The sequence below is a fragment of the Tachypleus tridentatus genome, chromosome 12 (assembly GCF_004210375.1).
Source record: "Tachypleus tridentatus isolate NWPU-2018 chromosome 12, ASM421037v1, whole genome shotgun sequence".
Classification (NCBI taxonomy): domain Eukaryota; kingdom Metazoa; phylum Arthropoda; class Merostomata; order Xiphosura; family Limulidae; genus Tachypleus; species Tachypleus tridentatus.
In genome coordinates this window covers 121,222,988-121,238,438 of record NC_134836.1, presented here as the reverse complement: position 1 = coordinate 121,238,438, position 15,451 = coordinate 121,222,988, and positions in this window count along the sequence as shown.

Here is a 15,451-nt window from a genome sequence, read left to right as displayed (position 1 = left end):
TCGTAATCTGAGGGTTGCGGGTTCGAATCCCCGTCACACCAAACATGCTTGTCCTTTCAGCTGGGGGGCGTTATAATGTTACCGTCAATCCCACTATTCGTTGATAAAAGAGTAGCCCAAGAGTTGGCGGTGCGTGGTGATGACAACCTGCCTTCTCTCTAGTCTTACACTAATTTAGTAGTGTAAATGATAACAATTAGCTTATTTCCTCCTTGATGTTTGCTACAGGCTACTATCATTTAGTACACAGTTGTAGGCTTAAGTTCAAAAATAACGTATTATATTTAATAGAAATCTACTCGCTAATGTTACTGCTACAAACAAACAGGAAAATGTATTTGTAAGTTGTAGAGATTCACTGCTGATCTATAGAGTAACTGAACATACATAATAACCAACACTGACGTCAATACTTCACGAGCTATTCAATCACTAAATGAATTGAAAACTAACTGTGTTTCACTCTTTTCTTATTTTTAACATGTCCTTGTTTCAGGTTATTTTGTAAAGTATCCCGATTATTAATAGTTACGAACATTCTAGGGGCCCGGCATGGACAAGCGTGTTAAGGCGTGCGACTCGTAATCTGAAGGTCGCGGGTTCGCATCCCCATCGCGCCAAACATGCTCGCCCTTTCAGTCGTGGGGGCGTTATAATGTTACGGTCAATCTCACTATTCGTTGGTAAAAGAGTAGCCCAAGAGTTGACGGTGGGTAGTGATGACTAGCTGCCTTCCCTCTAGTCTAACACTGCTAAATTAGGGACGGCTAGCACAGATAGCCCTCGAGTAGATTTGTGCGATATTCCAAAAACCAAACCGAACATTCTAGGAATTCTTTTATAAACTTTTTAAAAATCTTTCGTCATCTTCATTACAGTAGTTCTGTCTAACAAACAACAAAATTAAAACATTGGAGATATAGCTTACAACAGTATTCATCCTATAAAATAAATTACGGCACCTGAGAATTAATATGAAAAAACGATAAGGTATCTTTTTTGTACAGGCCTGTCATGGCTCGGTGGTTAGGGACGTTAGACTTCGTAATCTGAAGGGCGCAGGTTCGAATCCGCGTGGAGGATTCCGTGCGGGCATTATAATGTAATGGTCATTTCCACTATTCGTTGGTAAAAGAGTAGACTACGAGTTGAACGTGGTGATATTTAGTTGGCTTCGCTAAATTAGGAACGGTTAGCGTAGATAGCCCTCGTGCAGCTTTGCGCGAAATTCAGAACAAACAATAAACTATATTAAGGAGGACCAACATGAACTGGCAAATGCAACATGTCTGTGCCACATAATCCCAACAAGGCCAAGTTTGGCATTAGAAAAAACGGGAAACTGTCTACAAGGTTAGTTTACAAAGATTAATGGTTTAAATGGCCTTAGGCTTTCCAATTAATAAAGGGGGGGGGACCATTCAGCCTATGCCTTAATCCAGAATTCACTAACTGTATTGCTGCTTCAAATCTGCAAGATGTCTTTGAACCAAATCCCATTAGTTGATTGATATACCGATAGGTGCCTCATTAAAAACCCAAAGTGTACTTCCCTGGCTGGAAAATATAGTCGAAGATAAAGTTTGAAAAACTGTCTCCATCTCTCTTTGGGACCAGCGTATTTTTGTACAAAGAAAGTTGGTTGATACAACAGAAGATAAACTATTAAACACAGCACTAAATGTTGAAACAACAAAAGATAAACTATTAAACACAGTACTAAGTGTTGAAACAACAGGAGATAAACTATTAAACACAGTACTAAGTGTTGAAACAACAGGAGATAAACTATTAAACACAGTACTAAATGTTGATACAACAGTAGATAAACTATTAAACACAGTACTAAATGTTGATACAACAGGAGATAAACTACTAAACACAGTACTAAATGTTGAAACAACAGCAGATAAACTGTTAAACACAAAATTAAATGTTGATACAACAGGAGATAAACTGTTAAACACAGCACTAAATGTTGATACAACAGGAGATAAACTATTAAACACAGGACTAAATGTTGAAACAACAGGAGATAAACTATTAAACACAGCACTAAATGTTGAAACAACAGGAGATAAACTATTAAACACAGCACTAAATGTTGATACAACAGAAGATAAACTATTAAAGACAGTACTAAATGTTGAAACAACAGGAGATAAACTATTAAACACAGCACTAAATGTTGATACAACAGGAGATAAACTATTAAACACAGCACTAAATGTAGATACAACAGAAGATAAACTATTAAAGACAGCACTAAATGTTGATACAACAGGAGATAAACTATTAAACACAGCACTAAATGTTGAAACAACAGGAGATAAACTATTAAACACAGTACTAAATGTTGATACAACAGGAGATAAACTACTAAACACAGTACTAAATGTTGAAACAACAGGAGATAAACTGTTAAACACAAAATTAAATGTTGATACAACAGGAGATAAACTATTAAACACAGCACTAAATGTTGAAACAACAGGAGATGAACTGTTAAACACAGCACTAAATGTTGATACAACAGGAGATAAACTATTAAACACAGCACTAAATGTTGATACAACAGGAGATAAACTATTAAAGACAGCACTAAATGTTGATACAACAGGAGATAAACTATTAAACACAGTACTAAATGTTGAAACAACAGGAGATAAACTATTAAACACAGCACTAAATGTTGAAACAACAGGAGATAAACTATTAAACACAGCACTAAATGTTGATACAACAGAAGATAAACTATTAAAGACAGTACTAAATGTTGAAACAACAGGAGATAAACTATTAAACACAGCACTAAATGTTGAAACAACAAAAGATAAACTATTAAACACAGTACTAAATGTTGAAACAACAGAAGATAAACTATTAAAGACAGCACTAAATGTTGATACAACAGGAGATAAACTATTAAACACAGTACTAAGTGTTGAAACAACAGGAGATAAACTATTAAACACAGCACTAAGTGTTGAAACAACAGGAGATAAACTATTAAACACAGCACTAAATGTTGATACAACAGAAGATAAACTATTAAAGACAGCACTAAATGTTGATACAACAGAAGATAAACTATTAAAGACAGCACTAAATGTTGAAACAACAGGAGATAAACTATTAAACACAGCACTAAATGTAGATACAACAGAAGATAAACTATTAAAGACAGCACTAAATGTCGAAACAACAGGAGATAAACTATTAAACACAGCACTAAATGTTGATACAACAGGAGATAAACTATTAAACATTGATACAACAAAAGATAAACTATTAAACACAGCACTAAATGTTGATACAACAGGAGATAAACTATTAAACACAGCACTAAATGTTGATACAACAGGAGATAAACTGTTAAACACAGTACTAAATGTTGATACAACAGGAGATAAACTATTAAACACAGCACTAAATGTTGATACAACAGAAGATAAACTATTAAAGACAGCACTAAATGTTGAAACAACAGGAGATAAACTATTAAACACAGCACTAAATGTAGATACAACAGAAGATAAACTATTAAAGACAGCACTAAATGTTGATACAACAGGAGATAAACTATTAAACACAGTACTAAATGTTGAAACAACAGGAGATAAACTATTAAACACAGCATTAAATGTCGAAACAACAGGAGATAAACTATTAAACACAACACTAAATGTTGATACAACAGGAGATAAACTGTTAAACACAGCACTAAATGTTGATACAACAGGAGATAAACTATTAAACACAGCACTAAATGTTGATACAACAGGAGATAAACTGTTAAACACAGTACTAAATGTTGATACAACAAGAGATAAACTATTAAACACAGTACTAAATGTTGATACAACAGGAGATAAACTATTAAACACAGTACTAAGTGTTGAAACAACAGGAGATAAACTATTAAACACAGTACTAAATGTTGATACAACAGTAGATAAACTATTAAACACAGTACTAAATGTTGATACAACAGGAGATAAACTACTAAACACAGTACTAAATGTTGAAACAACAGCAGATAAACTGTTAAACACAAAATTAAATGTTGATACAACAGGAGATAAACTGTTAAACACAGCACTAAATGTTGATACAACAGGAGATAAACTATTAAACACAGGACTAAATGTTGAAACAACAGGAGATAAACTATTAAACACAGCACTAAATGTTGAAACAACAGGAGATAAACTATTAAACACAGCACTAAATGTTGATACAACAGAAGATAAACTATTAAAGACAGTACTAAATGTTGAAACAACAGGAGATAAACTATTAAACACAGCACTAAATGTTGATACAACAGGAGATAAACTATTAAACACAGCACTAAATGTAGATACAACAGAAGATAAACTATTAAAGACAGCACTAAATGTTGATACAACAGGAGATAAACTATTAAACACAGCACTAAATGTTGAAACAACAGGAGATAAACTATTAAACACAGTACTAAATGTTGATACAACAGGAGATAAACTACTAAACACAGTACTAAATGTTGAAACAACAGGAGATAAACTGTTAAACACAAAATTAAATGTTGATACAACAGGAGATAAACTGTTAAACACAGCACTAAATGTTGAAACAACTAGGAGATGAACTGTTAAACACAGCACTAAATGTTGATACAACAGGAGATAAACTGTTAAACACAGCACTAAATGTTGATACAACAGGAGATAAACTATTAAAGACAGCACTAAATGTTGATACAACAGGAGATAAACTATTAAACACAGTACTAAATGTTGAAACAACAGGAGATAAACTATTAAACACAGCACTAAATGTTGAAACAACAGGAGATAAACTATTAAACACAGCACTAAATGTTGATACAACAGAAGATAAACTATTAAAGACAGTACTAAATGTTGAAACAACAGGAGATAAACTATTAAACACAGCACTAAATGTTGAAACAACAAAAGATAAACTATTAAACACAGTACTAAATGTTGAAACAACAGAAGATAAACTATTAAAGACAGCACTAAATGTTGATACAACAGGAGATAAACTATTAAACACAGTACTAAGTGTTGAAACAACAGGAGATAAACTATTAAACACAGCACTAAGTGTTGAAACAACAGGAGATAAACTATTAAACACAGCACTAAATGTTGATACAACAGAAGATAAACTATTAAAGACAGCACTAAATGTTGATACAACAGAAGATAAACTATTAAAGACAGCACTAAATGTTGAAACAACAGGAGATAAACTATTAAACACAGCACTAAATGTTGATACAACAGAAGATAAACTATTAAAGACAGCACTAAATGTCGAAACAACAGGAGATAAACTATTAAACACAGCACTAAATGTTGATACAACAGGAGATAAACTATTAAACATTGATACAACAAAAGATAAACTATTAAACACAGCACTAAATGTTGATACAACAGGAGATAAACTATTAAACACAGCACTAAATGTTGATACAACAGGAGATAAACTGTTAAACACAGTACTAAATGTTGATACAACAGGAGATAAACTATTAAACACAGCACTAAATGTTGATACAACAGAAGATAAACTATTAAAGACAGCACTAAATGTTGAAACAACAGGAGATAAACTATTAAACACAGCACTAAATGTAGATACAACAGAAGATAAACTATTAAAGACAGCACTAAATGTTGATACAACAGGAGATAAACTATTAAACACAGTACTAAATGTTGAAACAACAGGAGATAAACTATTAAACACAGCATTAAATGTCGAAACAACAGGAGATAAACTATTAAACACAACACTAAATGTTGATACAACAGGAGATAAACTGTTAAACACAGCACTAAATGTTGATACAACAGGAGATAAACTATTAAACACAGCACTAAATGTTGATACAACAGGAGATAAACTGTTAAACACAGTACTAAATGTTGATACAACAAGAGATAAACTATTAAACACAGTACTAAATGTTGATACAACAGGAGATAAACTATTAAACACAGCACTAAATGTTGATACAACAGGAGATAAACTATTAAACACAGCACCAAATGTTGATACAACAGGAGATAAACTATTAAACACAGCACTAAATGTTGATACAACAGCAGATAAACTATTAAACACAGCACTAAATGTTGATACAACAGGAGATAAACTATTAAACACAGCACTAAATGTTGATACAACAGGAGATAAACTGTTAAACACAGTACTAAATGTTGATACAACAAGAGATAAACTATTAAACACAGTACTAAATGTTGATACAACAGGAGATAAACTATTAAACACAGCACTAAATGTTGATACAACAGGAGATAAACTATTAAACACAGCACCAAATGTTGATACAACAGGAGATAAACTATTAAACACAGCACTAAATGTTGAAACAACAGGAGATAAACTATTAAACACAGCACTAAATGTTGATACAACAGAAGATAAACTATTAAAGACAGCACTAAATGTTGATACAACAGGAGATAAACTATTAAACACAGCACTAAATGTCGAAACAACAGGAGATAAACTATTAAACACAACACTAAATGTTGAAACAACAGGAGATAAACTATTAAACACAGCACTAAATGTTGATACAACAGAAGATAAACTATTAAAGACAGTACTAAATGTTGAAACAACAGGAGATAAACTATTAAACACAGCACTAAATGTTGAAACAACAGGAGATAAACTATTAAACACAGCACTAAATGTTGAAACAACAGGAGATAAACTATTAAACACAGTACTAAATGTTGATACAACAGGAGATAAACCATTAAACACAGTACTAAATGTTGATACAACAGGAGATAAACTATTAAACACAGCACTAAATGTTGAAACAACAGGAGATAAACTATTAAACACAGCACTAAATGTTGAAACAACAGGAGATAAACTATTAAACACAGCACTAAATGTTGAAACAACAGGAGATAAACTATTAAACACAGCACTAAATGTTGAAACAACAGGAGATAAACTATTAAACACAGCACTAAATGTCGAAACAACAGGAGATAAACTATTAAACACAGCACTAAATGTTGAAACAACAGGAGATAAACTATTAAACACAGCACTAAATGTTGATACAACAGAAGATAAACTATTAAAGACAGCACTAAATGTTGATACAACAGGAGATAAACTATTAAACACAGCACTAAATGTCGAAACAACAGGAGATAAACTGTTAAACACAAAATTAAATGTTGATACAACAGGAGATAAACTGTTAAACACAGCACTAAATGTTGAAACAACTAGGAGATGAACTGTTAAACACAGCACTAAATGTTGATACAACAGGAGATAAACTGTTAAACACAGCACTAAATGTTGATACAACAGGAGATAAATTATTAAACACAGCACTAAATGTTGATACAACAGAAGATAAACTATTAAAGACAGCACTAAATGTTGATACAACAGGAGATAAACTATTAAACATAGTATTAAATGTTGAAACAACAGGAGATAAACTATTAAACACAGCACTAAATGTTGAAACAACAGGAGATAAACTATTAAACACAGCACTAAATGTTGAAACAACAGGAGATAAACTATTAAACACAGCACTAAATGTTGAAACAACAGGAGATAAACTATTAAACACAGCACTAAATGTTGAAACAACAGGAGATAAACTATTAAACACAGCACTAAATGTCGAAACAACAGGAGATAAACTATTAAACACAGCACTAAATGTTGAAACAACAGGAGATAAACTATTAAACACAGCACTAAATGTTGATACAACAGAAGATAAACTATTAAAGACAGCACTAAATGTTGATACAACAGGAGATAAACTATTAAACACAGCACTAAATGTCGAAACAACAGGAGATAAACTATTAAACACAACACTAAATGTTGATACAACAGGAGATAAACTGTTAAACACAGCACTAAATGTTGATACAACAGGAGATAAACTATTAAACATTGATACAACAAAAGATAAACTATTAAACACAGCACTAAATGTTGATACAACAGGAGATAAACTGTTAAACACAGTACTAAATGTTGATACAACAGGAGATAAACTATTAAACACAGTACTAAATGTTGATACAACAGGAGATAAACCATTAAACACAGTACTAAATGTTGATACAACAGGAGATAAACTATTAAACACAGCACTAAATGTTGAAACAACAGGAGATAAACTATTAAACACAGCACTAAATGTTGAAACAACAGGAGATAAACTATTAAACACAACACTAAATGTTGATACAACAGGAGATAAACTGTTAAACACAGCACTAAATGTTGATACAACAGGAGATAAACTATTAAACATTGATACAACAAAAGATAAACTATTAAACACAGCACTAAATGTTGATACAACAGGAGATAAACTGTTAAACACAGTACTAAATGTTGATACAACAGGAGATAAACTATTAAACACAGTACTAAATGTTGATACAACAGGAGATAAACCATTAAACACAGTACTAAATGTTGATACAACAGGAGATAAACTATTAAACACAGCACTAAATGTTGAAACAACAGGAGATAAACTATTAAACACAGCACTAAATGTTGAAACAACAGGAGATAAACTATTAAACACAGCACTAAATGTTGAAACAACAGGAGATAAACTATTAAACACAGCACTAAATGTCGAAACAACAGGAGATAAACTATTAAACACAGCACTAATTGTTGAAACAACAGGAGATAAACTATTAAACACAGCACTAAATGTTGAAACAACAGGAGATAAACTATTAAACACAGCACTAAATGTTGAAACAACAGGAGATAAACTATTAAACACAGCACTAAATGTCGAAACAACAGGAGATAAACTATTAAACACAGCACTAAATGTTGAAACAACAGGAGATAAACTATTAAACACAGCACTAAATGTTGATACAACAGAAGATAAACTATTAAAGACAGCACTAAATGTTGATACAACAGGAGATAAACTATTAAACACAGCACTAAATGTCGAAACAACAGGAGATAAACTGTTAAACACAAAATTAAATGTTGATACAACAGGAGATAAACTGTTAAACACAGCACTAAATGTTGAAACAACTAGGAGATGAACTGTTAAACACAGCACTAAATGTTGATACAACAGGAGATAAACTGTTAAACACAGCACTAAATGTTGATACAACAGGAGATAAACTGTTAAACACAGCACTAAATGTTGATACAACAGGAGATAAACTATTAAACATTGATACAACAAAAGATAAACTATTAAACACAGCACTAAATGTTGATACAACAGAAGATAAACTATTAAAGACAGCACTAAATGTTGATACAACAGGAGATAAACTATTAAACACAGTACTAAATGTTGAAACAACAGGAGATAAACTATTAAACACAGCACTAAATGTCGAAACAACAGGAGATAAACTATTAAACACAGCACTAAATGTCGAAACAACAGGAGATAAACTATTAAACACAACACTAAATGTTGATACAACAGGAGATAAACTGTTAAACACAGCACTAAATGTTGATACAACAGGAGATAAACTATTAAACATTGATACAACAAAAGATAAACTATTAAACACAGCACTAAATGTTGATACAACAGGAGATAAACTATTAAACACAGTACTAAATGTTGATACAACAGGAGATAAACTGTTAAACACAGTACTAAATGTTGATACAACAGGAGATAAACTATTAAACACAGTACTAAATGTTGATACAACAGGAGATAAACCATTAAACACAGTACTAAATGTTGATACAACAGGAGATAAACTATTAAACACAGTGCTAAATGTTGATACAACAGGAGATAAACTATTAAACACAGCACTAAATGTTGATACAACAGGAGATAAACTATTAAACACAGCACTAAATGTTGATACAACAGAAGATAAACTATTAAACACAGCACTAAATGTTGATACAACAGGAGATAAACTGTTAAACACAGCACTAAATGTTGATACAACAGGAGATAAACTATTAAACACAGTACTAAATGTTGATACAACAAGAGATAAACTATTAAACACAGTACTAAATGTTGATACAACAGGAGATAAACCATTAAACACAGTACTAAATGTTGATACAACAAGAGATAAAATATTAAACACAGTACTAAATGTTGATACAACAGGAGATAAACTGTTAAACACAGCACTAAATGTTGATACAACAGGAGATAAACTATTAAACACAGTACTAAATGTTGATACAACAAGAGATAAACTGTTAAACACAGTACTAAATGTTGATACAACAGGAGATAAACTATTAAACACAGTGCTAAATGTTGATACAACAGGAGATAAACCATTAAACACAGTACTAAATGTTGATACAACAGGAGATAAACTATTAAACACAGTACTAAATGTTGATACAACAGGAGATAAACTATTAAACACAGCACTAAATGTTGATACAACAGAAGATAAACTATTAAACACAGCACTAAATGTTGATACAACAGAAGATAAACTATTAAACACAGTACTAAATGTTGATACAACAGGAGATAATTTATTAAACACAGCACTAAATGTTGATACAACAGGAGATAAACTATTAAACACAGTACTAAATGTTGAAACAACAGGAGATAAACTATTAAACACAGTACTAAATGTTGAAACAACAGGAGATAAACTATTAAACACAGTGCTAAATGTTGATACAACAGGAGATATTCCATTCTTGAAACATAACGTTTTTAGGTAGTATCAATAGTATTCTTAGCTCCTTAATACAGCACTGATTGTTTATCTCACGTGATACACTTAGTTTTCATTGTAAAGCTGTCTGCTACTATCACGTAATAAATTTAGCTATTCAAAATAAGATTGATTCATAAAGTAAATAAGCAAGTTTATTCTTTTCGTGTCTGAAAGACACATAAAAGTTCCAGGATAGAAAAGTGTCTACTTCCTTATTTGACCTGTGAAGTTCCAGGATAAAAAGTGTCTATGTCCTTGTTTGATCTGTGAAGTTCCAGGATGGCAAGTGTTCCGTCCTTGCTTGTCATGTGGAGCTCCAGGATAGAGAGTGTCTACGTCCTTGTTTGACCTGTGAAGTTCCAGGGTGGCAAGTGTTCCGTCCTTGCTTGTCATGTGGAGCTCCAGGATAGAGAGTGTCTACGTCCTTGCTTGTCATGTGGAGCTCCAGGATAGAAAGTGTCTACATCCTGTCTTGTCATGTGGATCTCCAGGATAGAAAGTGTCCACGTCCTTGCTTGTCATGTGGAGCTCCAAGATAGAAAGTGTCTACGTCCTTGCTTGTCATGTGGAGCTCCAGGATAGAAAGTGTCTACGTCCTTGCTTGTCATGTGGAGCTCCAGGATAGAAAGTGTCTACGTCCTTGCTTGTCATGTGGAGCTCCAGGATAGAAAGTGTCTACGTCCTTGCTTGTCATGTGGAGCTCCAAGATAGAAAGTGTCTACGTCCTTGCTTGTCATGTGGAGCTCCAGGATAGAAAGTGTCTACGTCCTTGCTTGTCATGTGGAGCTCCAGGATAGAAAGTGTCTACGTCCTTGCTTGTCATGTGGAGCTCCAGGATAGAAAGTGTCTACGTCCTTGCTTGTCATGTGGAGCTCCAGGATAGAAAGTGTCTACGTCCTTGCTTGTCATGTGGAGCTCCAGGATAGAAAGTATCTACGTCCTTGCTTGTCATGTGGAGCTCCAGGATAGAAAGTGTCTACGTACTTGCTTGTCATGTGGAGCGCCAGGATAGAAAGTTTTTACGTCCTTGCTTGTCATGTGGAGCTCCAGGATAGAAAGTGTCTACGTCCTTGTTTGACCTGTAAAGATAGTAAGAGTTTGTGGCTTTGTATGACCTGTGAAATTACAAGGTAATAAGTATTTCTGTAGAAGGATTCCACAGAGTAACAAGGAATATCAAACATGGCTGGCAATAAGCTAAGCTATAGCACCTTCCATAAAGACGGTTAAAACGTTACAGAGAGATAATTTAACATTTTTAGAAAATAGCACCTGGTATTTTCCTGCTTCTTTCTCGCACGTTTTAAATCGTAATGAGTAGGGCACGTAATGACTGGGGCTTCAATTCGTTCTGAAGTAGGGCATGTAATGACTGGGGCTTCAATTCGTTCTGAAGTAGGGCATGTAATGACTAGGGCTTCAATTCGTTCTGAAGTAGGGCATGTAATGACTGGGGCTCAATTCGTTCTCAAGTAGGGCATGTAATGACTGGGGCTTCAATTCGTTCTGAAGTCGGGCATCTAATGACTGGGGCTTCAATTCGTTCTGAAGTAGGGCATGTAATGACTGGAGCTTCAATTCGTTCTGAAGTCGGGCATGTAATGACTGGGGCTCAATTCGTTCTGAAGTAGGGCATGTAATGACTGGAGCTTCAATTCATTCTGAAGTAGGGCATGTAAGGACTGGAGCTTCAATTCGTTATGAAGTCTGGCATGTAATGACTGGGGCTTCAATTCGTTCTGAAGTCGGGCATGTAATGACTGGGGCTTCAATTCGTTCTGAAATAGGGCATGTAATGACTGGGCTTTAATTCGTTGTGAAGTATGGCATGTAATGACTAGGGCTTCAATTCGTTTTGAAGTCGGGCATGTAATGACGGGGGCTTCAATTCGTTCTGAAGTAGGGCATGTAATGACTGGGGCTCAATTCGTTCTGAAGTAGGGCATGTAATGACTGGGGCTTCAATTCGTTGTGAAATAGGGCATGTAATGACTAGGGCTTCAATTCGTTCTGAAGTAGGGCATGTAATGACTGGGGCTTCAATTCGTTGTGAAGTAGGGCATGTGTAGACTAGGGCTTCAATTTGTTGTGAAGTAGGACATGTGATGACTAGGGCTTCAATTCGTTGTGAAGTAGGGCATGTAATGACTGGGGCTTCAATTTGTTGTGAAGTAGGACATGTGATGACTAGGGCTTCAATTCGTTCTGAAGTAGGGCATGTAATGACTGGGGCTTCAATTCGTTCTGAAGTAGGGCATGTAATGACTGGAGCTTCAATTCGTTCTGAAGTCGGGCATGTAATTACTGGAGCTTCAATTCGTTCCGAAGTAGGGCATGTTATGATTGGGGCTTCAATTCATTCCGAAGTATGGCATGTAATGACTTGACTTGCAGGTACCTACTGCAAAGTAATGCTGAATAGCTTGATAGTGAGAACGAATAACATAAAGAGACTGCGCAAAGAGTGAAACACGAAATGAACAATATGTATTCAGATGGTATTAACACAAACAGGGAATGTGTATTTGAAGTATCGACACAGCACAATCAGTTTGAATGTTCTCCCTTCGACTAATTGGGCTAAATCATCCAACAGATTGTTGGAAAGTGACAAGCTTTGACGTCTTGAAGCGACACGTTTTCTTCTTATTTTTCAGAGCTTTCAGAGCCCATCCTCCAAGAGGCGCCAAAATCGACATTAGAATTAGCAGTTATTGTCAATTCTACAGAGGCATGGGCACTGGTGTATCCAGAAATTTGAAAATGTGAGAAGAGCAAAATAACAGCCAATAACATACCACCACTTCATTGACGTCACTACCACTGAAGTTAGGATTTGGAAAATCGTGAATAGAATTTCGAGTGAGCTGGATGTAAGTTGAAACTAAAGAACGTAAAACAGTGGGGCACGGCATGGCCAAGCGTGTTAAGGCGTTCGGCTCGTAATCCGAGGGTTGCGGGTTTGAATACCGGTCGCACCAAATATGCTCGCCCTCCCAGCCGTGGGAGCGTTATAATGTGACGGTCAATCCCACTATTCGTTGGTAAAAGAGTAGCCCAAGAGTTGGCGGTGGGTGGTGATGACTAGCTGCCTTCCCTCTAGTCTTACACTGCTGAATTAGGTACAGCTAGCGCAGATAGCCCTCGAGTAGCTTTGCGCGAAATTCAAAAGTAAACAAACTCTTATAGATTTCATTTTAAGCAAAGGTAAAATTACAAATATCTGTTGTTATGTGAAACCTGCACTCACATAAAATATACGTTAAGTAAAAATGTCATAATAACACAGGTCTGCGATGATTTTTAGTGTCTTCTAAATGTTTGCATATTCTACAATCATTTCTGTACACTGAATCCAAAAATATCCGTTTTCTTAATCACATACACATTTTTCACAAAATGTCATACGTAGTTTTACACAAGTGAATAATTTTCATGGGAATTAGGTCACATTTTGTTATGGTTAAAATGTTGACAACCACTGGCTATAGGTTATTTTAAATCAATCGCGACGCGAGCTTTATCGATCGTTCTAGAACCCACAAGAAACACTCCACTAGTTTATAAATGATTAACAGGCAACATGACGTGTTATTTCTAGAAATTATTTGCTTATTTGTGCACTGTGAGATTTTTTAAAAAATAATATTCACCTGTCGCTATGGCAACAAGAGGCTGTGTTAATAACCCTCACATATTCTGCTCTATTTGTGATCAATTTGTTGTAAAGAAACAAAGTAGAAATATTACAGAATTCGTCAAAAGAGCGTGTTACAAGTATTTTGGAAAGACACCTAGAAACCAAGACCAACCATGGGCTCCACACAAAATTGGCACCGTTTGTGTTGAAGAGTTGAGCGATGGACTTAAGGTAAGAAAAAGTATTTGCCTTTTGGAATACCAATGATCCGACGTGAGCCTAGAAAAAAACAAGAAGATAAACTAATTTTGTTCATGTAACGCGTAATGTTACAGCATTCGAAATAAAAAGGAAATTTATTATCCGAATTTTCAACCTGCTTACGACCTATCGTTCATAGGCTTAGTGCATCTGTACCTACTCCAATGGAGACTCTTGTAACAGTAAAAATATTGAAAATATTGGTGCCGTCGGCGAAGAACAAGAGAAAAGGTTTCATGAAGGCATCAGAGGAATGGAAGAAGTTCCAGAGAAGGTGGAACGCCAGCATAATGACTGATTACTGCTTGTCATTGAAACGAGATGTGCCAGACACAAAACATAAAATAAAGACTCTCCCCGATACAGTAGTAAGTCTATGGATTTACAACGCTAAAATCAGGAGTTCGATTCCCCTCGATGGACTCAGCAGATAGTCCGATGTGGTTTTGCTATAAGAAAAACAGAAACACACACATAAAAGAAAGACTTCCCACCCACCCCCAAAAAAACAGGACTAATGACGATGCCTATTCATTTGACATTATTGTCTTTGTTTTTCTTCAGACTGCCTCCCGCTAGTACAGCGATAAGTTTCCGGATTTACAACGCTAAAATCAGGGGTTCGATTCCCCTCGGTGGGCTCAGCAGATAGCCCACGGTGGCTTTGCTATAAGAAAAACAAACAAAAACAATTCTTCAGACTATTCGTATTTTTGTTAATAAATACAATAATAAAAATTGCTCATTATGGTAAACAAAATAATATCTTAGTCTA